This window comes from Trachinotus anak, unplaced genomic scaffold (assembly GCF_046630095.1).
Source record: "Trachinotus anak isolate AG129_WGS33_773 ecotype Australia unplaced genomic scaffold, CSIRO_AGI_Tana_v1 ptg000019l, whole genome shotgun sequence".
Lineage (NCBI taxonomy): Eukaryota > Metazoa > Chordata > Actinopteri > Carangiformes > Carangidae > Trachinotus > Trachinotus anak.
Window position 1 is genome coordinate 26,910,824 of NW_027273870.1, and position 24,651 is coordinate 26,935,474.

At 41.2% G+C, this 24,651-nt stretch overlaps 1 protein-coding gene across 5 annotated transcripts in view; it reads right to left on the reverse strand.

Moving 5' to 3' along the window:
- Nucleotides 1–24,651, reverse strand: part of LOC139636271 (protein phosphatase 1 regulatory subunit 29-like) — a 265,139-nt gene that overhangs the window by 92,437 nt on the left and 148,051 nt on the right. For all 5 annotated transcript variants that reach the window (XR_011694377.1, XM_071504170.1, XM_071504169.1 and 2 more), the window contains one exon: nt 23,067–23,147. The gene's annotated coding sequence lies outside the window, so the exon portion shown is untranslated. The remainder of the gene's footprint in view (nt 1–23,066; nt 23,148–24,651) is intronic.

Below are 24,651 nucleotides of genomic sequence, written 5' to 3' on the forward strand. Positions count from 1 at the left end.
CTAAGAGCTGATGCACAGGTGAACTTGGTCTTAATATCAATGAACAGTTCATAAGGCTGCAGAATAAAATAATGTTAGACTAAAGCGTGTGTTAACTTTATATGTGTTATCTTGAAATGTCAAGTTGTAGTTTCACTGAGAGTCATGTGCTGGAACCTTCTGACCATGTATAGTAACTTCCTGGCATCCCCGTTGGACTAGTTGTTCCCTCCCTGTTTACCGTCTTTAAGCAAGGCTAACCCTCTGCTTCCTGTAGTTCAATGTTAGGTATGTGAAATGGTAGCACTTTTCTCATGCAACTCTTGGCAAGAAAGCAAATAGATTTAAAAAACAAACAAACAAACAAACAAAAAAAACCAATTAGTTCAGTTAAATCATATGTAGGTTTTTTAAGGGAACATTTCCAAGTGTTGCTTCTCAAAGGATGTCTCTCACACTTCATCTTTCCATCACACCCTGAAAGTACTAGTGTGCATTAAAAGCTCACAGCTGCAGTAACCTGAACATACTGGGACGGCAGCTGAATTCACAAAACAATAATGGGCTCATTGTCCAAGAGCCTGAATTGGAGTTGACAGCTTGCCGTAACTATATTAAAATATCCTTTCCTCAGTTGGATTAGCGCATATGACAGTACTCCTCTGTGGATAATCTCTCGAGCATCTGGGTAAAAGAAAGGAGAACCTGACCAGTGACGTCAAACTTTGATAACAAAGGAATGAGTGGTTAAATCTATTTCTAACATGAACCACTCTGTTCCAATATAAGACGTTAAATTCTTGAGGCTGGATAGGAGGAAGCAGGGTGGAGGTGAAGAAGGGAGAAAAGAAAAGATGTGGAAAAGAAGGTCAGATGAGGAAGGACAAGGAGGGTACAAGGTTTGAACACAATTTGTACACAGAGAGGTTTTGTGCAGATTGGGTGTGAGAACAGAGGATGAGGATAAAAGCAGAGAAAAGGAATGAATAAATAGATAGCAATAGATAGCACAGTGATAGACATGGCATGTCCCCACAGATAAAAGAATGAAGAGAGGGGTGTTAAGAGGGCAACAACAACATCAAGAGCAAAGGAGAAAAAGGCTGTCATGCAAAATGATCAGAGCAGAGGTTTGAACAGATGGGAGATGAAAATAAAGCGTTGGGGAGGGTGGAGCGAGAGAAAAGAAGAAAGGAGAAGACTGGAGGGAGAAGAAGAATCGAGAAACAAAGAAAAAACTGCATGAGGGAAGAAAGAAAAGGAAAGGAGAGGAGACATGTACAAATCAGAGGAAGGATGGGAGAAAAGAAAGAGAGTAGAAAGGACAAATAAAAGGTTCATTATGGAAGACGAATAATACAGCAGGCACCGGACACTGATAACGACTCTAATGTCGCACAGATGTTGAATTTTGATTGGAAATGAAAATGGAGTTGGTGTCAAAACCTAATGTTGGCAAATTGACATTGTGACGTTTAGCAGATGTTTAGCAGACATTTAGTAGACGTTGGGTTTTGCTCACGACTAGAATATCAGTGTTTTATATATCAAGATGACAGTTGGCATGAGAAGTTTGAAAGACATTGGAATTTCATTACAACACAACTTAGAGGTCCCATGTTGTATAAAGTGAGATGTCCTTGTCTTATTTTATTATAAAGCAGGTCTAGGTTCTATATTAATACTGTAAAAGTATCAAAGCCTCAGTCCACAGAGAAATGTACACAGCCTGTATTCAGAAACTGAGCCTTAAAACAAGCCGTCAGGACTTCTGCAACTTTGTGATGTCACAACAAAGCAGTCACTGCTCTCAGCCATGCCCCAAACCCCGCCCACTTGGACCCACCATCCAACCTTGCAGGATTTGGTTTCTCTCAGTGTTTTCCTGAAATCTGTTATATTTTTATTTGATCACTCAGAAAACGGTCAGCCAATCAGAAGAGAGGCTCAGATCCTCTCTTCTGATTGGCTCACTGACCTGTTGTTACTAGAGCTCCAGAGAGAAGCCAGAGAGAGGAGATGTAAAACTACACTGAGCTGGTTTTGGTTCATAAAAACCACAAATATATCTTGTTATTGGTATTAGCACTTCAAATAAAACACCAGAGAAGTGCAAAATATGGGACCTTTAACACCAACAAAACAACATCAGCTGCCGTCGGTGTTGTACGTTACAATGTACAATCAAATATCAACAACTATCAGTGTTTGTGGCCAGCTGCGTGCCTGCAGGGAGAGGAGAACAATGTTTGGTAAGAAGAAGAGACAATAATAGCATAAGAATGTGAAAATGAGAGAAAGACAGCAGAAGAGAAAAGAGGAAGAGAAGGGTAGAATAGAGGAAGAGAGAAAATAAAATATAAATGGTGAAGAGAAAAAGAAGAGAGGGTACAAAAGAATAGAAAAAAAGGACAGAGGCAGGGGGATGAGGAAGTAGATAGCCAACAGAGGAGAATCAAAGGGAGCAGGGAGAAAAAGACAATTGGAGAACAGGAAATGAAAAAAGACTGTGGAGAGGGAGGAGAGAAGCCAAGAAGGGTGGAATGAAAAGGGAGGAGGTAACAAAAGAAGGGAGGAAGGATGGATAAGATAAAGGAAGGAGGAGTCTTGACAAAGATGATGTCATGCATAGAGTTCTGGCTCCAGCAATGAGATGGAGATAAACAGAGGCATGGATGGGAACAGAGACAGAGAGAGACAGAGACAGCGAGGTAATCAGACAAGAGGTGTAAATAACTATAATGGGTCTGTGCAGAAAATAGAGTGCAATGAGACTGAGCGACATGAAGGAAACGAGGGGAGAGGTAGAGTCGGCTGACAGAGAGGTTTGAGTAATGCCATCTCTGTGCCATGTGCCCAGAGCGAGATGACAGAGAGGGAGGGCAGGCTGTGACAGAAATTACAGCATGCGCGACGGGAAAAGTGATCAAAAGAAAATGAGGAAAGTCAAACATGGTGACAGACAGAATGAGTGAGAAAGTGAGAGGGTGAGAGGAACAGACGGAGGAGTGTGTGGAGAAAAGCTGACAGAAACGGAGGATAAAGAAGGAAATGAGATGAAAGACTGCAAAAGAAAGACAGACAGAGGTTGAGCGAGGTGTGAGTAATGTTGTCTCTGTGCTGTCACCCTAATGAGACTCAGGTTTGCTTTATGGATGCATCCTGCATCTCCCAGCGACTTCTCTGCCGGTATCAAGCTAGATTAATGGACACACACATTCATGAACACACACAAATGTAGGTGCAAATTGCAAAAGGGGAAATTGCAAGCATTCCACTGTGCATAATGCTTAGCACAAGTATGGCAATAAAGCTATGTGATAATCAATATGGGATCATTTGCATGCAGCAGGTTTTGTTTTAGTACCTCAGCTGGTTTAAATGATGCAGAATATTAAAATCGTGGTTTGAAAGTGTTCACACCAGACCTGCATAGGCCCCAAAGACCTGGGTCAAGAAGTATTTGGAAGAAACGTTAGGTTTGCTGTAACCTACCGCTTCAATAATTGCACTCATTGACTGCACAACTTCATTACTCTGGCTAGTACATGTTGGAAGAAATGCACAGCTCTCTATATTATCCACTTCTTCTGGATGGAGGGAGAGTAATAGAAACAGAGGTAAAACAAGAGTGAACATTGGATAGGCATTCACTCGGTGAAGAGAGCTTAGCGACTTGAGAAGGTTCAAAACTAAATTAAATTGACTAAATGAATAACAAACTCCCTTTCCTCCCAGTGTTTTCTTCTGCTCCCCCCTCCACTCCCCAACACGGACCTCTGCAGTTGTTAGCAAGCAAAGCAATACTCAAAGTTATAACTCCATATTTCCAAGGTGATGTTGATCGTTTCCTGTCCTGTGTTGTGGGTAGCTAGGCGAGGCTCTGAGGTCTTTTTGCAACAGTTACAACAACAGTATTACCATTTGGAAACAATAGGAGGGAAAAGTTGAAAAGTTACCTTCAAGATTAGGAAACCTAATCATGAAGAGTTCTACAAAATTTTCTGAGATCAGTTAGAGTATTGGAATTTTTTGGAAAACCATGGTGATGCCACAGTGATGTCAGTAAAGTTGTCTCAGGTTGGACTTAGATACCAAAAAACTAGTGGTGTGAAGTTTGAAATATATTGATCTTTATCAGTCCAAGAGAATCTATCAAAAGAGGTTATCCATTCGCATTATAGAAAATGCAAGATCCAGGGTTTTTGGGTCTTGACCAAATGGCACAAATTTCCATTGGCTATAAAATTTAGAGACTACCATTATGTTGGGGAGACATCTTGCAGGTGTTTTCAGAATGTATTCCACAATACGCGGCCACCTCGGCATGATTGGGATATATAAATCTAGTCTAGATCTAGAGATCAAAGATGGCACTCATATAATAATGTACTACCACAGTAAAATATAGACTGTCACTGAAATTACAAAATGATGCGACAAAGGACTTTGGTGTCCATTCTTTACTAATTAGTAAATTTGGAGAGTAACATTCATCACTTCCTAATTAGGCAACAAAAAATCCTTCCTGGAAGCCACTCTGTGATCTGCCAGCCTAGGTTCAGTCTTTCATTTTTCACATTGTCTTTCTAATCCCAAGCCACAGGAAATGCAACTGTTACAATGACCCAAAAATTCATCTCCGATCTGTTCGGCTTCGTTTTGTGTTGAGTAAACTAAATTCAGTTAAGCTCTTTCTAACTATCAAGCTTCTTCAAAGTTATGCACCCACAGGGATTGAGTATGATTTGTGGGAACAGGGGAGCTGCATAAATGTAAACTGTTCCATGGAGGCTAAAATTAATTTGGATTCTCTCCGTCATCAACTATCAGGACAGAACACTAGAGAAATGAGCTGGAGCTTCTCTGTGGCCATCTGCAGAAGGCTGTAGTTGTTCTGGGCAGGTCCCAGGTGTGAGTGGGTGTAACTGTATGAATATAAAACAGTTCTGTGCTCTGTGAAAGAGAACACATTCTCAACAAAACCCCTGCCTGGATAAATAAGGATAACAAAGAAGAAAAGATGATTTGAGTGCAGACCAGGAAGTGTTTGGAAGAGTAACCTATTGTTCAGGTTACCTGTTAACCTTCTTATCTTCCAGCCCTAGTCTTACTTTGGCCATCACTTCTATTCCTCTAAAGATATTTTTACCATCAATTTAATTGCTGGGAGTTTGGGATTTGGTAAAATTCATAGAACTTTTACCACAAGCAACATAATGGTATCCAAATCCCTATTTAACATAGTATTTAATCCACTTTTGGAGGTAAAAGCTAAGGTAATCATTCCTCCTTTCCATACTGGCCCTGAAGAGATCCTTTTGTGCCCTGTTTCTGTGTTAAAATGCATTCTGGAGTTCAGCCAAAGCTTATATGAGGCATCAGCAGTCTTTAGAACAAAATTCCCTATTTGTATTTCCTCTGAGCAAAGCCAGAATGATGATGATGTTGATGTTGATTGTAGGAAGTTGCAAAGTGGGAAGAGCTACTTCAGCTTTAGCTCCTGGTTCTGGAGCTAAAGTCCCACTATTTCCCATTCACAATTTTAAGCAACTCTCAGTTGGAGTACAAAACACATCTTGGCTCAACAACCAATGATCATAGATAAAAGAAACAATATTATCACTCCTGCATCCAGCCCAAACCTTCTTCCATCATGTCTGTCTGTCTATTATGTCACCTTGATTTTCTCCTTTTGTCCCATCATAATTACTATGGCCACTAAAGGTTACCTAACCAAAAAACATATCTAAGGGATGTAATGAGCTGCTTGTACAAACTATCATTCAAAGGACTCTTTATTTATCCCTGTGTCTGCAGCTTCAGTTCTCCATGTTAACTTTTTATTTAACACTACTGATGGCATCATCTGCTGTAATTATCTCCTCTTGACCTTTATTTGGCGTGCAGCACAGTCTAACAACTTCCTGTACAGGTCTAGTAAAATTTACAGAAACCAATTTGTGATTTAGCTACCGACCCAAAATAGTAAGAAGTAATAAGTGAGAACCAAACATGGCCGCATTAGCTGTGTTTCCCTTATGATGTTTCAAAGGACATATGATAAAAGTCACCAGTAATTTGTATAACTTAATTATACATTGAGAAGTGAGGCAAGTAGTTCATCATCGCTCAACAGTGCACACAAGTGTTGGCAGCCAGCCAATGATATTTAGGGGACACATGGACGATTATGCTGTTTCTGTTCTCATCAATTAATCACTTGAGTAATTTGTTCTCTTTTAATCTGCTGTTTCACTGTGACCTTTAATTACCTTTTTTTTAATCAAATTGATTCTGCTATGGCTTCATTGTTTTTTATCTGCCTTATGCATCTTTTTTGTAATTTAGTTGTGAATCCTATTCTGTTGCGGCCTTTGATAAAAATAAATAAATAAAAACAATGATTTGACTTTAAGCAATCTCACAAGAATATTTCTTGTGTCTTTATAAAACTCGTTGAAAAATGTATTCAGCAGGTGTTTGGAAGGCATGGAACATCTCAGCAAAGGGCTCCAGTTAATAAAATGTAGATTTGGGAGTGTATGCATGTGGCCAGCGTGTCTGTGTATTTGTATACAGCCAGGAGAAAAGAGATGAAGAATGCAAAAGTGGATTAAAGTAAACAGAAGCAAATAATGGCACACGGATGGGGGGGGGAAATAGATAGTGAAAAGCAGGAGTGCTGGGATGGAAACATACTACCAAACATAGCAGGGTCTCCAATGGACTGGATAGCCAGTAAATTGAGATGGAGTGAGTTATTACAGCAGACAAAAGCAACATGCGGTGTGAAGGATGGAGAGACAGTGGCAATGGATGGTGTCAAGGAGAGAGCAATACGCTGGGCTGGTGTCACTGATGGAGAGAGAACATGCAGGGAGCAGGATGGCAGAGGAGGGTGGAGCAGAGACAGAAGGAGACAATCATTGTGTTAAAATGTGGAGCAGCGAGTTTCTGAAATTTCTGCAAAACAGAATATGAATCACTGCATGTTTTTATCAGCTCCCTTCATGTGAACATAATCAAGGGGATGTGATAAAATTATATATTTTACCCCGCAGAAGGTACTCTGATGCTTCAGGGCATTTTATTTCTGCAGCTTGTTGCAAAAAAAAAAGCGAACGCACATCAGTGGCGTATGATGTGCGTCAAAACGTCTTGGTTCTCAGGGTGAATCCACACAGCACACGTATGTCATCACAGGTTGATACACGTTAATGTGTCAGGATACACAGCCACCCTATTTAAAAGCATCGACACACATTAACGCTTCAGAAACACAACAGTTTTTTAATCACACTTCACTCAGCCAGATCATGAGAAATTGATTATCATGTGTGTAGTGTTGATGTGTAGGTGTCTTGGCTCTGACCTCATCACTTGTCACAAGAAAACAAGCTCAGTTTAACAAGAAGTGGAGTGATAATAACTTTCATCTGAGGTGGAAATAGATTATAAGCCTACAGCCTAACAATCTGTTACCTTCAGGTTGATGTTTGGGCTAGGTAGAAAACAAATTCAATTCTCTGATTAAAATCTATCTTCGTTTGAATAATCCAATATCAAATCATAAAATCCCACAATCGATCTTTTAATATATGTCTTTTACAGTCACCTATGGATGTGTAAAGCTGTAATCTCTGGGTATGAAAAATGAAGCCAGTGTGGAAGTCCCTTACACCTGCATTCTATCTAATGACCATCAGGGGGCGACTCCACTGGTTGCAAAAAGAATTCTGATTGTATTGAAATCTATGGGAAAATGTCTCTACTTCTCACTTGATTTATTACCTCAAGAATGTTTTCCTAGTGACTTTATGGTCTCAATCTCTAGTTTCAAGTCTTCTTCAACACAACATGATTATGACTCCATTTAGAGCAAAACATAAAGCAGGTATGCATCAGGGCGGGGCTACCGTGTGATTGACAGACTGTCCCACACACTGTAACCTGCCTGACAATCAGGATAGAGTACAGAGCAGGTCAGATCTACCTCTTACTCCTCCTCTGCTCCACCATCTCATTCAAATATGGTTTCTTCTGGTTTCAAAAAACCAAGATGGCAACGGCGAAATTGCAGACTCAAGCTGACGCAGCTCCAGTGAAGTCACCAGCAAGTCTAAAGGCAGATGTGTGGCTGCAATTGGGAGTTTAAAAAAACTATAAAGATACAGAAGAGCTGGACAAAAGTGATGCTATATGTCAGATGTGCAGGAAAAAGCCAACAGAAGAAGAACCCTTTGTACCTACACAATGTAGCCAGTGCACTGGGGCACATTAGCGACACACATTACTTGCTTACCTATTATTTCTTGAGATGCGTGTCTAAACATTTGGTCATGGGGTCCATGCATAATGTACACATGAATATTTCTAATTATTTTTTAATAATGCACCAGGTTAAAGGTACAATTTACAGTGTCAGTTCTCTAAGAACCCAATTCACATTCAAGCAAATTTGGTATTGTAACTGAAATGTCTGTAACTGAATCAATATCCACTGAATTAAATTAAATCAGAAACCTTGTGAATCGAAACTGATTCGATTCAGGAAATCTGTGGAAACAGGCACAGTTGATGCTGGGGCGGAGGTCGGGCCAATGAAATGCCATGTGAGCAGGAAGTGACAGCAGTGCTTTCAGGTGAGCTACGTGGCAGCTGGCATGCTGCAAAGGAGTGAGCTGATGGCTTAGGTACGCCACAGTTATGAAAAAGGTGTGTTGGGTATCTGTCTCTGTGAGAAAGTACACCATTTGAATACAGAGGGGGGGCTGAACTACTTCGCTTCATCTCACTTTTTTTTGTGGCTTTCTGATGGAGTGGAAGCATGTAATGGTAAGTGGCAGCATGACACCAACACTTGTAGAAAAAAGGGAGAAGCAATGTCAAGGTGTATTTGAACAATCTGTTACCTTCAGCCTTTACTGCATCTTCTCTTTTCCTGTGTGCCAACCTTTCTACCTCAGCTAAGCACACATATTTTTTTGGAATATCTTTTTCGGTAAATTTCAGATTTTTTTTTTTTTATGTACAAAATGAAAATGTGCAGAAGAAGATAACAGGTAGAAGGAAAGGTACTTCATGAAAAAAAGTGGGGTAATAGTGAAAGAGTGAAAAGCCAGTGGAGTAATAGTGTCAGAGAATGGAAGGAGAGAATTGAAAAAGAAAATGGAGAAAGGAGGGAGAGGGATAGGGACTGAGACATAGTGGCAAAATAATAAAATAGTGATGAGTCAAGAGCTGATCTGTAGAAGTCATATTTAGCGACTGAATGACACAAATTCCATGTTTGGATTAAATATTAAAACAGCGAGGGAGAAAGAGATGAAGCTGTGTAACTCCCTCTCTCTGTCCTGCTGTTTCCACCCGCTACCCCCACTTTATATCTCCTTCCCTCGCTCTGGTTCGCTTTCTCAACCAAGATGCTGATGCACAAGAGAGGGAGGGAGAAGATGAGGGGTACAGCAACGAGTGACAAGAGCTGAGGAGAGTGTGAGAGAGAAACAGGGTGAGAAGTCTGCGCTGTTTTGTGGCAGCTTCAGTGCTCGAAGTAGCAGAGTCATTAAAAGTGGGCGAGTCACCCTGGCTCCATGTGGGAGCCTATTCTGGATTCTCAGTGTTCTCGTCCTGGGAACAGGACTGCCTGCAGGCTTCACATGCATGCTAACGCATGGAGGGAGGCCTCAACCCCTATACTAACTCTCACTGACACATTTACAGTAACACACACACACACAAACATGCACGCAGTGATGAAAGGGTGTACAGCCTTGGCTGTCTGCAGCTGTTGTACATCCACAAGTAGTTCTCCAACACATGGGCACAGCAACATGTTTGGTAGCTGTAGCTTCTGTTCTCCAGAGAACCACCAGCCCTGATAAAATGTCCTTATTCTCCAAAAAGAACTAGTTCCCAATACAACAAAATGAATTTGTCATGTCATGTCATTAAGGTTTTCTGATCTGCCACCGCTACATTTAGCCACCAAACGTGCTTAGTTAGAATGGTTCTGCAGAAATTTAGTATCACATTTTTATGAAGTTGAGGGATTCAAAAGAGGGAGATGTTGAAAATAACCAAAGCATTAGAGGCCATAATATCCTGACTTTTAGGTCAAGGTCCAAAGCAACCAGATTCTACATTTCCAATGGTGCAACTTGATATCATCTTTCATTTGACCTGCTCTGTGAAACACCCAAGTCTTTCATACTCAGACTTTCTGTCATAAATATTGAGTGTCCAGGCCCCAAGCCTGAGATAGTGTTTTTTTTTTACTTTGTTTTGCTCCAGAGTCACAAAAAAATCTTATGAAACTGATGTGTAAACTCAGCTTGATGTGTAAAATCGGTGGAGTGCTAATGATGTACAGATGGTGGCAAAACAACAACACAAACAGACAGTAGGCAGCAGATAAGTGACGACGTCACACCTTTTGTTGACCCCTTCAATTAAAGGAGCTATTTGCAAATTTTGCTATCGCTATATAGTGTTAGCATGAACAGCTGTTTACTTACCAGTTTAGAGTTCAACATCAAACTTCATTCCTTTACTCACCAAGAGCTGTCTCCAGAGGTGCAAAGCAACACCTTGTCTCTATCACACCTTTTCTTCAACAGAAGTTAGCATGCTAATCAGCTAGCCCCAGCCCATTTCATCAATTTCCAACAGTAGCCTCCAATCTGCCCTAAAATCAGAGCGTTACTCTGAGGGTGTATTAAAACCTCTCGTCTTGTAAACGCAACAATGACCAAAGCACTTGTCAAGCAACAATCACCACCACTTGTTCCCGGCAAGAAACCACGTTCAGCAGAAGAGAAAACTTACAAACAGCTCCTTTAACCCTAATCTACTTCCTGTGAGGTTTTGTGGGACTATAACAATGTCAAACTGCTTCTGCTGTTTGTATATAATCACAGCAGTTTTTTATTTGTGTGGCCACAAAAAAGTCACTTGATAGAAAACATAAACATCTGGTGAATGCCCCAACTCTCATAGTCTAACACTGAACCTGCTTCTCACAAAGATACCAACCGACGTGTGTACTTGTATTGTGTTTTGTTGCTGCATCGCTGTGCCCTGTGATGAATGTAGTTAAAGTGCTCTGGCATCTTCTGAGCATCACTTGCTCATTAACCTCGTGGTTCCAGCTCTATTAAGATGGAGGGAATCCATTTAGCCCCAGCTCGGCTACACACACACACACACACACACACAAGGAATTACACAAAAACACACAGAGGCACAGTTGTACACACAAATTTCTCAGCACTAGCACCCATGCTGGGAATGCAAACGCAGTTAAACAAACACACGAATACACACTAATACATACACACACTCCAACACGTGGAATTAACATGAACATTACAGCTAGCACAGACATATGTGGTCGCACATGCGTTCACAAAAACACATAAGTTACACACATACACACGGTCTGGCATAGTCTGGCAGACACTCAGCCATCCATATTTCAATTACAACTATGTGGGGAATCCACTCAGATAGTCAGACGTACATGAACACACACACACACACACACACACACACACACACACACAAAGGCAGGGACATGCACACTTCTCAGTAGAGACCATGCTGAGAATACACCAGCACACATGTCACTTCATGAATCCCAGTAGCTAAATAAGAGCACATTTAAAAGGCATCATTTGTCGCCCGTGGAAACACACACACACACACACACACACATGGGAGCTGTGTATTTAACATCTTTATCACTTTATTACTCCTTCACACACACACTCTTGTGCCCACAGAACATGTGTAGTGGTGCCTATGGGAGCTCTGTACGTAACGTCTCTATTACCTCGCAGCAGTATTATGCCGTTTTGCACACAGCACGCTGTCTAATCCGGTTAGGCGTGTTGCGGCTGAGGTTTCACTCTGAGCAAACAGCAAGTTTAAACAACCACACAAAGGCCCGACTATGACAGGGATTAGGCACTTTTAACCATTTACGTGTTTACGGGTGGTATTGAACGCAGCTCTCCCCAAAGACACAAAGCCACTGGGGGGTTGGTTTCTCTGCTGTTCGTAACTGAATGCTAAGCTATCGCTCAGAGCGTGTCATTACAACCCTATTGAATATCTGTAAGCATTTTGTTTGATGGAAAATTACACTGTGGTAATGGAATATTGTCAGAAATAAGAAGTGAAGCCCCCCGGAGACAACATGCAGTTTTTTGGAAAATAATTCTCTGAAACAAGCATCCTGCCTATACCTGGGCCACATGCTTGTGTTTCTTCTGGTCCAATATACGCCCTGGTTCCAGAGCCCAAGTCTGGCCCAAATATAGCATGATTGTCAGATGCTGCTTCCACATCTGGACCGACTCTGGTGCACACACTGAAAATCTTCTGGCTGTCAGCCAACACTGGAGGATAACAGCTGGATTCTACCTAGAGGTGGAAGTATATGGGTCAGACTTGGACCACAGAACCAAGCTGTGTACTGGCCCAGTTTTTCATTTTGCTCTGGGAGGCCCCTGGGTAGAGTGTCTATGGAGACCCCCTTAACTACCACACCATGCCTACCATACACACCCGAACCACAGAATGACGACTTTAAACTCTAGCACTGAAAAATGTGACAAATATAATCATCTGACATCTACGTGTTTTCTTCCCAGTACAACCTGTGTTCAAGGCCAAGTTTACTATTAAAGTACTTCATATCTGCCTCATACTGAGACCTGCAGATGAAATTCAACAAAAAACTAAAGTCATACAAAAAGAGAGCCCAATTTCCCCTTTGAAATTGCTACTTTAAGTGTTAGAAAAGTCCAAGTTGCTATACAAGTCTCCAAGAGGATGAATAGAGCCTCAATGATGTTTTGAACTACAACATGGAATGTGTGGCATTAAAGATTTTATATGTTTGATTATATTTAAGAAAAAAAAAACAGTGCTACTATTTGTAGCTGTGAATGCATCCGTCCATTTGCTGTTGTTATTATTATATATGGTTCAGTGCAAATAGTATTGAGGTTGGAGGAGAGTAGGTGCAAACAGATGAGCGTTCCATGCAAATGAGGGAGCTCGAGGCAGGGTGTTTTGGTGAAAACAAGGTCTTTAACGGCTTGTCACAAGAGGCTGGCTGGGAGAAAAATGATTAATCACCACAGCCTCTGACATATATTCCAGATGCTCACGACGCACTGTGCCAATATGAGCGAAAAGAACAAGTGTGCTCGGAAATGCCATTACTATCCTTACACAAGAACTGCACTCTTAAAACCTTTTCATGTTTTCCGTTTTGAGTACGGTATATTCACCTTCATCTTGTTGAAGAGCCTGGTGGAAAAAAAATTCAGAAATGGCTTTTGATGCTTTTTTTTTTCTTTCCCTCAGTGTTTGAACATCACGGTTTATAGCTTTAACTGACAAGGGCTTCTCCTGTAGGAGCGAAGCAGCAATGCCCTCCCTTCATACTGTTATCCAATAGAAAAGGTGTCATTAGTAAATTAGCAGCGTGGTTGATTGATATTGTAATAGGCCAATCAATAACACTGCATTCCCCTCCAGTTACTGATGCATAGACTGCAGCAGCTGCCAAGTTTCCTTCTCTCTCCACCTCCTGCTCTCTCTCTCTCTCTCTCTCTCTCTCTCTCTCTCTCTCTCTCTCTCTCTCTCCTTGCTTTTTATTAAGCCATTTCTCATTTTGCTGACTACATTACTGTCGCATCTCTCCCACAATGCCCCTGCTCTGCTGCCGTCACCCTTAAGGCTCCAAATCCTCAGAGTTTAGACATAAGTATATTTACCTTTTTATAAAACTGATAAAACAAATATGAAGGATCAAACTCCTTTGGGCTTAATAAAGCGTGAACGGTAGACAACAAAATCACATTAAAGACAAGGAGGGATACAACAAACATTATAAATGAGGTGTTAAACAGCCCAAACGCTGCACAGAATCACCTGAAAAAAGACTGCAGCAGTATTCTGTTTTTCAAATTGGCCTGGTTCAACAATTTAATTAATTTTGTAGCACAGGCTGCAAATGGAAAGAAACCAGATGAAATTTGAGTGTACAATCTTTCTGTGATGACAGCATTAGCCTTTGGGGCAGTAAAGAGCTACCTCATGGCTTTAACACACCATCCTGAAAAATTCTTACTTTCATTTTGGACAATTCTAAACCTCACAGTTTTCTATTAGTGCCAGTGCAAAAACAAACGGGCCCTTAAAGTAGCTGGAGATCGGGGAAAATGAGTGTGCAGCGAGTCCACCTTAAAAATGGGAGACTTTTTCTAATATTTTTTTTGTTGATGATGTTGCAGTTATTGTTAGATGATCTCTAGCAACATCTGTAATTATGATGGGAGCAGAGGATGAGGTCAGGTTTCAAAGCCTGCACCAAGAGGAGGTCGGGGTGATTCGATTGGTCAAGGCAACACAGGGATTTGGCAAAAGAGACTGTTTCCTTTGTAAAACTGACTCCTTCTAATTGATTCCTTCTATGACTTTACAGATTCCCTCATAAAGTCATTAACCATGACTGTTCCATAACATTAACTGTGTGTTTATTATTGTAACCATGATGACAAACATCTTCTAACCATAAGAAACTACTTATCTTCGCCCAAACCACCATTTTTTAACTAAACCTTACGTTCTTGTTCCTTAACCTAACCAAACCAAACCATGACTCTTCCATAAGCTTCAGTGTGTGTTTACTATTGTAACCATGATGACAAAGGTCTGAAAAATTTGCCACAGTTGGGTAAGAAGTTGGAAAGAGAGGAAAAAGGACAGGTTGGAAGGTTTGTCTCTTAAATCATGAGTTTTAATTCCATTCATGCCTCAACATCTTGTTTCTCATTTGCTTCACCAATACAAAGACAGAAGTGTAAATATAACAAGCTGTAGTTTACATGGATATTACACGTGGGACTATTTCTTAACTGAGCACAGTGATTTCCTGCTGCTCGCCTTCCAACCTCTCAGTGACAACAAAAAGCTTTGGGTTTCGTACATACAACATGATTATTTGCCACAACCAAGCATATCTGTGAAGATCCTTTGTCAATAAGTGCTGAGTCAAGGACATCTGGACTTGATTAAGATTCTTGAGGACATTTCGCATTTCATCCAGAGGCGTCCTTGAACTGATGAAGCCTCTTGCATGAGAGGGATAAGACAGCAGGACAAAGTCCAGTTGAACCTTGACTGTGCACTTCATTAAATGCCATAGCTGAAATTTGATTAAGAGCATCTGGTTACAGTGACGAGACTTTAAGGCACCAAGACTGTAATGAAAGATTGTTTTGTTAAAGTAGTCATTAACCACAGTGAGTATGAGTGGATTTTAAAACTTCATCACAAAATAAATCATGGAAGGCACATGAATCGAAGTGATCACATGACTAAAGCAAACTGCTAAAGCTGATTGGATTTTTTTGTGACTGTACACCTGTTTTAATTAAAGTCTGTTGGGCTCACTGTGGTTCACATGTGCGCTGCAGAGGAGTTCACCTCTCTGTGTTTAACTGATGAAGCCTTTTGTGTGAGATATAGGTGTTGTACTGCCATTCTCTACATTATCAGATTTTGCCAGTGACACCCTACAGACTTCAGTTACATACAGATATATTAGCACAGACATATGATCCCTTGCACGGGCAAACTAATACATGAACATAATACTTCCTTGATAAAATCTCATAACATGAATCTCACACTGGTGTAGAAAAACCTGCTCTGGCAGCTAATTCATATTCAAATCATTTTATTACTTTTCAAACCTGTTTAATGCTTTAAATCAGAGGTTTTTGCCACAGTTTGAGTCTTGTGACCTTCATTTTTTCCCTGTCATGTTTCCAATCGTAATGTGATATCAAGGATGGAACTTCCCATTGGCTAGAATAAACACTACTGGTTTTTGTTGTTGTTGTTGTTGCTGCAGAAAGATAACAATATCAGACATGTGATGTGGTTCTTGGGACATGCTTTTGTTGAGTGGGTGCATTGAAGGAAGAGCAGCCATCATTTATATGAATAGACTATAGGTTCAAGATGTAAATGAGCTACAGAGAGGTTCTCACAGAGAACAGGGGGGGCGGGCATTTCCTGCCTCAAGTCCTCTCCAGATGAACAACTCACACAGAGGAGATAACAGGAATAACAAAAGCCTGCCGTGGCAACCGCATCACAAATAACAGGGGCGTATGCGATGAATATGAAGCACCGATATCATGAATTGGAATACATACATAGATATCAGGGAGACATATGCAACCAAATTGTGGGAGGGAGGTTGCGATGTGTATGCACGGGAGGAGAGAGCAGGGAAGAGGAGGAAGAACTTGAAGAGCTCCCCTGCTGAGACAAATTTCACAGCAGCGGCTTATACTTGCAATGTTTCACTTACAGCTGCAGTCACATGTTGGCACATCACATAAACAACAGCCCACACACACACACACACACACACACACACACACACACACACACACACACACACTTACACACACGTAAAGTCCACTTTCCACCAATCTAGTAAATGTCTGCTCAGGCATGGTGACATACACAACTGTCGTCTCTGCTTTGCTGTCACCACCCACCCACCCACACACACACACACACACACACACACAGCCAGCGTACTTTAAGGCCATTATGATGAATTACAGGCAGGCCATCTGAGAAATATATAATCTTTTCCTATAACACAATCAAACAAACATCACAACATTACGTTGGGTTTATTCTAATGTCTTCAAGCAGACAGCTGTCACATAAAGTATTCAGCCCACTCAGGGTTTTTGTAAATTGTTTTTATTGCATCTTAGGCTCTGATTAGGATAGTTACCATGCACTCACAGTGTGTTTATATTACAGTACAACGCCTCACCGTGCCTCATTAGCACCACTTCAACTGAAATGAGACTGGGTGGGTTTTTAAAGGCAGAGACATTTTTCCACATCACTGAGATGTTTTTCTGGACCTGCTTCGTCTCAGTCACCTTGCAGATGCCACAGTGCGGTGTGTATTTATGATATGGATGTTACCATTTGTCTCAGGGATGCACTGTTTATATTTTTGCAGTTGACTGATGGTAATATACACTCAGTTGTCAGTTTATAACACTAAAACTAAAGTAGCTCTGCAATGAAGGTTTATTATGTTTGGTTTTTGTTGAAAGTGTCTTAAAGACACATTGATTGAACTGTTTGATCACTGTGGAGGATGTAGTCTGTGCTTCTGTTGAACTGTATTTAATTATACAAAGAGGTGTGTCCGTTGTTTAACCTCCCCTCTATCCTCAGTCTCTCTCCTTTTCCTGTATATTTATGACATAGATTGAAGCACAAGTAGATGGAGAGTGACGTCAAAATATTTCCACACATGCAACAGCAGAGTGACTATCTACCCAGTCCAAGTATGTGACCATGCAGAAAACACCTGTGGTGGTGGACCACTGGGTCATTTAAATTCAACTGTATGTGGATCTGAATGCAGATGTACAAGTAGGAGGAGTCTTCCTACAAATGGAACTACAATTACCAGCCAGGTCACAGGAAATATGGTCACAATCCTGAGTTACAGTGTTGAATCATGAACAGAGGTGTTTTTTGCAGAGCATTATGACACCACACTGAAGTTGAGCTTTACCATTTGGATATAAAACGTCATCACTTCACCATTTTTATCCTATTAGATTTTTGTATTAAATTGTGTCATAACTAGTGTATGAATTCGTGAGTTACAGCCAAAACCATGTTTTGTGAGGTCACGCTGACCATTGACCTTTGACCACCAAAGTCTATTCAGTTCATCCCTGAGTTCAAGTGAATGTTAGTGCCAAATTTGAAGAAATTGCTTCAAGACGTTACTGAGGTATTGCGTCCACAAGAATAGGACGGATGAACAACCTGAAAACAGAATGCAATAAAAAACAAAGAGGGTGGCAGACAGGCCCCAAGCACACTACAGGGGTGTCTCAGTTCACGGGATGCATCTTTTGGAGGATGCATGTGAAGACTGTTTGCATCACAACAGCGCAACAAGGCTGGAAATGAAGGATCCAACCGGTGAATCCTTCGTGGCCCAACCTATTCCAAGATTCATTGTGACCATGTGATGAATCACTTTCTAAAAAGAGAATATGGCTAATTCCTCATATAAAACATCAGCTGATGATAAATAGGAAACATCAGCTCAGCCTTTGCAGTCTAAGCAGCCTTTGTAGGCCATGCCTTTGTAGACTACATCCTCCGAAGGACACATTACTGTCAAAGCAACTGCTGCTCTCTCTTCTCAACTCTCAGTCCCACGTTTAAATCCCAAACACAGGTGAACGGAATAAGCAGTCAGAGAGTGTCCTACGCCCAGGTGCTGACACTCTTTCCCTTTGAGGGCATGTTTTCACCATGATTATGAAAGTATGTTCAATATGTCTCTGTTTCTCAGGCATGATGATCTGATTAAAACACGTGGGCGAACACACACGGAACGACCATACGAATGGTTGTATCTGAGCTCTTCAACTCTCCGATGTTTTCACTGGCATTATTTGGTTATACTGCAGAATTCAATCTGATACAATCACTTATCCTCAACACTTTCTCCACTAGTTTCCAAATATTGCATTTTCCCCAAGCAGCGGTGTTCTTGCTGAGGCAGCACTTCCAAAAATCAAATCTGACTTTATCTGCACAACATGAGACTTAAAAAAAAAATATATATATATATATTTCATCTTCCTCCCGGCAGAAGGTGTGAGCACATTGTTAATATACCCAATTTACTGCATTTTCCACAATCCCTCTGTCAGGAGAGGAGCAGGGTCGAGTTATGTAACTTTACAACACTTTTCAGCAGCTTTTGCCTTCTCACGCTCTCCACAACCCCCCACCACCACCCCCACCCTCGCTTCCTGCTCCTGCGCTCGCTTCTCATCCTTTTATCCCCTCCGCCTCGCTCTCTGTGTCCCTCACGTTTGTTCTGTATCTCTTGCTCTTTCTCAACTCATCCTCAGCCTCTCCCCCCCTTATTGTGGCTTCACGCCTCATTGTGGCCACCAATCTTTCACAGCTATGCTCTGTCTTGACTTTTCTCCACTGTCTCTCCCCTTGCATCCTCCTTTTTGTTGTATCTCCTTCATCTTCCTTATCTCTAATCTCCATCCATCCTCCCTTCTCTCCTCCATTTGGTTCAGAGGTCACAACACTATAGAGTGAATAAATTTTCCACCACGATGAGAAGGAGGACAGGATGGACAGTCAACCCCCCTCAGTGTCTTTTCTTTCTCCTTTACCCGTTCCTCCATCTCCATCTCGAGCTGTCATGGTCTAGGGTGTAGGAGCTGGTAAACCAGTCTTATCCCAGTATATACACTACATTAAACTGCAAGTTTGCATCCTGTCTTTAAGTTTGAATATTATATTTAGTTTGTATAGGAGTTAGATTTCCTTTACCTGTTTGAGATTTTCACTCTCTTCTGCGGGGATGGATCGTTGCCCGCTGCCTGTTGTAACTTCTCCTGGCTTCCTGGACTCTCTCTCTAATGGCCAATTACAAAATTAAAGCTATTGTATGTTCAGCTGATGAGAATTCTATTTTAGTGGCTTTTACAGTCTTCCAGAGCAAATTCAGTAATTGGAAGTGACGTACTTAATGCCTAGATGTTAAAACGGGCTAAAACCTTTTTGTGATAAAAATCGTTTTGCACAAATTGGCTTTTTAATGTGCAGCATATAATTAATAAAACAAAGTAGAAGCTACATTGTAAAAGTGTACTCATGCTATAAATCGTCACAGCTACTTTATTTGCTTGTTACTCTCTTTATATGAAAATTAGTTTGGTTAAAAAATAAAAATAAAAAAAACTGCTCTACAGTATATTGCAAAATCTACTCATGAAAACGCCGGCTGATATACTACTAGATTCAAACAGGGTACTAATTGATTGGACTTATTAGCATTTTATCTTCCTGCCACTGAAGTCACAACAGTTTCTGTTTAATTGATGCTCTCATACTTCCCCTGCTGGAGACTTACCTCCACCCACCACGTCACTATTTCCTCTCTCACCCCAGGGCTGGTCTCATTACGGGCTGAGGTCTGTCAGCTTCTTGATTGCCCATCTCTTCACTTCCCTCACCCTCCCACGAGTCTTTCCGATCTCTTTCTCTTTTTTTTCCATTTCCCTGTACATTTGGAAAGTGTCAGCCCCCTACACATCTCCTCAACCTCCTCCTCCTCCTCCTCCTCCTGCCATTTGCTTTGATTCTCCTACTTCACTAAAAATGTGCACTCTGAGGTTTCAAGTTTTCAAAAAGGACACTTGTGTGCATTGCATACTGGACCATAAACTAGTTATGTCATCACAGAATTTTGATTTCATATCTAAGTTTAAACACAGACTTAAGATACAAAGGAACCTTCTTCGTTCAGGAGATGAGTGTAAAAACAGCCGTCTGGAGTCAAACTCCAAGTCTCCGCGTCCTTACTACAAATAAGCAAAACACATTTTAAGTGAAACGGGGCTTTAAGCTCGTTGCAAACTGAAATCATCAATTCTAAGAAAGGAGGAGATAAAAAAAAAAAATCCCAATATTTTGCAAATAAAGAGCTAGCTATTCTTTGCTTCATGACTATAAACAAACGTAGTGACGCTGGCTGTGTTTTCCTAATGAGCTTTTCTGTAGCTGTCAAATATACTTTAATTTCTTAACTAATGTTGTTATAAGTGTACACTACATCGAGCTGTTATGAGGGAAAAAAATGCGAATGAAGGAGACTGGAACTAAAAAGGACATCATCAGCAAAACAGACTAAAACTATCGAGAAATATTTTAAGACGACGCCTCAGAAGCCGGTTTCTTTTATCAGCTACACCCTTGTTTGATGTAAATACTGGATGTCTTTTTGTATCACTCTGTTGTTTCCTTTATTTTTCCTCTAAAAATCACCTTCATACACGCACACACATCCTCTGCTCTTTCCCCTGCTTTCTTTCTTTTCCCATCAAGTTCTAACTGGCTTTGCCTTTTCCATTTCTCCAGCGACTTTTCCTCCACGTTTTTCCCTCTTCTCTCCATCTCTTTTGGTCTCAGCAGCTGTGATTAAGGCAGCCCCCATCATGTCATTAGCCAAGGAGACCAGTTGGCTACCATTGGCCAAGAGAAAGGCAAAACTACAGAGAAGGAATAAGAGGAAAAGTCTGTAAGGCGAAACAAGTTTGAAAACCTGAGGAGACAGTTAAGACGGTGCGTGGGAGAGACAGAGTGATGGTCTAAGGGAGGGCAAAAATCCATAGATGAGTGAAGAAAAATGGAATATAAGATGGAGCGTGGTAGCGATGGAGGAGGGGTTGACTGAGAGAGTGGAACAGAGAAAAGTTGTAAATTGGCTGGAGGAGAGAACGGATGGATGAACGACATATGAAGTCTCCCAAAGCAGCGCAGGCCAGAAACATCCCTGTTAAAACCAAACCAAAGCCCTCGCTCACTCTTCAGATGAGCATCAGGTAACTTTAGTTTACGGCTTTAAGATCCAGCTGGCAGTTTGAGGTCTGTCTACACAGACAGTGTTTCAGTCACATCTTAGTCGTCTGTCTCACAGATATTTGATATAGCACTTATAATCAATGGTCAGGCAGTGACAACATTAAAGTTCCTACCATTGGCTTATCACAGTAACAGGTCTGTACTGCAAGAAATAAAAATGAAAGATTTCCAACAAAAACACAGTTTTGTTTTAAAACATTTAAAAACATATCTATCACCAAAATTGTACTGTTTTGCATATGATTTGTCAGCCCACTTGCAATACCTTCGTGGCCCACTGGTGGGCCCCAAGCCACAGGTTGGGAACCACTGGCTTAGATGATAAAGAGGCAAAGATCACTATGCAAATTATATTTAACCTTCCTTTTCCTTTCTTAAAGATGTCTTAAGTGATTAATGACACAGCAGTGAGCAAATCAAGACGTCAAACACAGTGTGTCGTTGATATAAGACAAAATGAGATGAATGGATTGTGTATTGTGACTATATAAATATTATATCACAATGACTCATCATACAGTGTGTATCAGCCTTTTTGTTTTGTTAAAAATGTGGTGAGAACACTTCATAACCAAGCAGGCCTTGAGGGAGTTTTGTTAATAGGGTGTAATGATTGTATTTGGTTGGGTACATGGCAGGCTGCTGTAAGGTGGCTTTAATCAATATAAACTGAAGGCTGATGATGCTCTGCAGTATCACTAAATTTGCTTTAGATAATTATACACCTCACTGCCCAAATCCCATTTTAACCCCTAGATAGTAGCAAGATTGCGACTCCTCCACAGCAGATAGCATCGACTATGTCTGTGGGGGTCTGATAGGTTTGCTGATTAACTCCAGAAATCAGTGATTACCTCACCAGCTGGATAAATATCTGATTTCCAAACACCACTGCATGATTTCTGTTGTAGAAAACGATCTGACTGTGAATTATGAGCTGCTGATGGTTTGCCTTCTGGATTTGATTTTCTCCCAGCATAGCTTGTGTGAACATAATGCTTTGGGGCATACAACATTTGGCATGTTGGAGCTTCCCCACCTCCAACCGCAATCACAACTCAGGTTTGGCATAGCGTCCATATGGATTAGTCCTGGCATGTTCTGGAGTCAGCTAAGGCCAATTAGCTGGGGAACTTGTCTTTGATGTAAAAATGTGACAGTACTGTTTACGTCAATTACAGGCCACTGGACCTCAAACAGACCACTGAGGAAAGAAGCTGCTGTTTTTGCAATACTGACTGCCAAAAGATGTCAAAGTTGACCTAATGCTTCTTTAATAACTGCATCGTCTTCAGCTGAACTGAAGTCTGCAGGAGCTCTCAGGAGTTGTGTAATTACAGACCCAGGCAGGCCAGTGTTACATTAAGGGAATTCAGAGAGTGTTATCAGAATTATCAAGCAAAACTTAGCCGAGAATATTCGTTTTCAAACACTTTTCTTAAGGTGCGAAAGTTCCAGCAGGAGCTTCATCCACCAAAAAGACGCAAGGAATATAAAACCAAGAGAGTTTGTATACATGAAAATGTGTGTGTGTATGAGCTTACCTGTGTGCACACAAGCACCTGGGTTTGACAGCATTTGGTAGAGCACCTGGCCTGACCACCGGCAGAGCACGTACTGACCACCTGCAGCAGAAAAGAGAAAATAATAGCTGGTGAGGCCAGAGCTGAAACAGATTACAGGCGGCGCTGAATAAATGGGCCTTGAGTTTGGAACTAGTGGGACACTGTCTGCAAAAGAGCAAGCTGCGCATTCATCACAAAAATATGAACTTAAAGTTTGACTTCAGACTTTATGTTCACATACTGCATGGTGAACCCTCCCCTCCCTTCTTCATAGATTGGAGGGGAGGTGGACTGCAGATGTACTGAGGGAAGATGGATGGTTGACTGTCAGCCATCCTCTGTTGGGGTTATCAGAGGAGACAGATGAAAAGGCTGACCAGAGAAATGGCCTTAAGACTACAAGTCCTCAACCTCCCATCAGTCATGGTGCAACTTTCTGTTTACAAAACAACCCAGTTACCCAAATGTAGTCAATACTCTGACAGATCTGCATACAAATGTCCATTTTGTCTCTTTATCAGTGATTGTTAACTTAATATTTTCCTCTGCACAGAATGTTGCATATTTAATGTTTATGCAAGCGACGACAGCAGGTCAATCAGGAGAGACTTAATTCTGAATTTATGAATAAACATTGATTGCAAAACAAGAGGAAAAGTGAGAGATGTGAGAGTGATGAGTGATTAGAACTCATCGTGCCGGGTTGTGATGAGGACTGGACTCTGATCACCTCCACCCGGCACCTGATATCAGGACTGAAGGTGTTTGGGGGTGGAGGAGGGTCGCAGCAGCTGACAGCAGAGGAACATGATTGGCTGGTTGGTTACAAGAGGTAGGGTGAGAGAGTGAGAGAGCGAGAGAGAATTGTGAATGAATGAGGTATAAATAAAACTTGAACTAAGCTTCAATTTCTTTTTTTTTTTTTTTTTTGAGTAACAAACACAAGGAAGTACAAGTTGGTAAATTAAGCATCTTTATTACTGATCTCTGGGCCACTGCCCAGCTGCCCACAGGTTGAATACCAGCTGGCAATATGAAGGCAGTGTAAGGGAAGGAATAACAATCCATCTTCCCGTTCCCTAAGGCCAGTAGAGCTGCTCATTAGTAAATGACAGAAAGCTGTGGTTTCACTGGGCAGCTTCTACATATACAGTATGTGTATTTAAAAAAATAATTTGAGGGGACCGTGTTTTATAATGCACTTATAAAGGCTTTCCTGCCTTGATTAAAAAACCGCCAGCCTTCAGGACTACCACTGCCTTAATTAGGCCTTCAGCCCTTCAGTACTGTTCATCTGGGCAGATGAGGACAACGTCTTAAAACAGTGCTACAGATTCTGTTCATGTTTCTTATTAAATGCAGCACAGTGCTACAAAAGAAAAGGTTTTTTGGATAAAAGGAAATTAAAGCTGACATCAGATAGCGAGCAGTTCTTCATGCTCAGAAAGCCTAAAACAGCAAGTCAACTGAGGGTAAACTCAAATCTGGACTGCTGCTGATTTTCATCTGTTTCCTCCTGTGCTCCTCACTGGTTTTAAAATCCTGACGAACTGTTGCTCGGAAG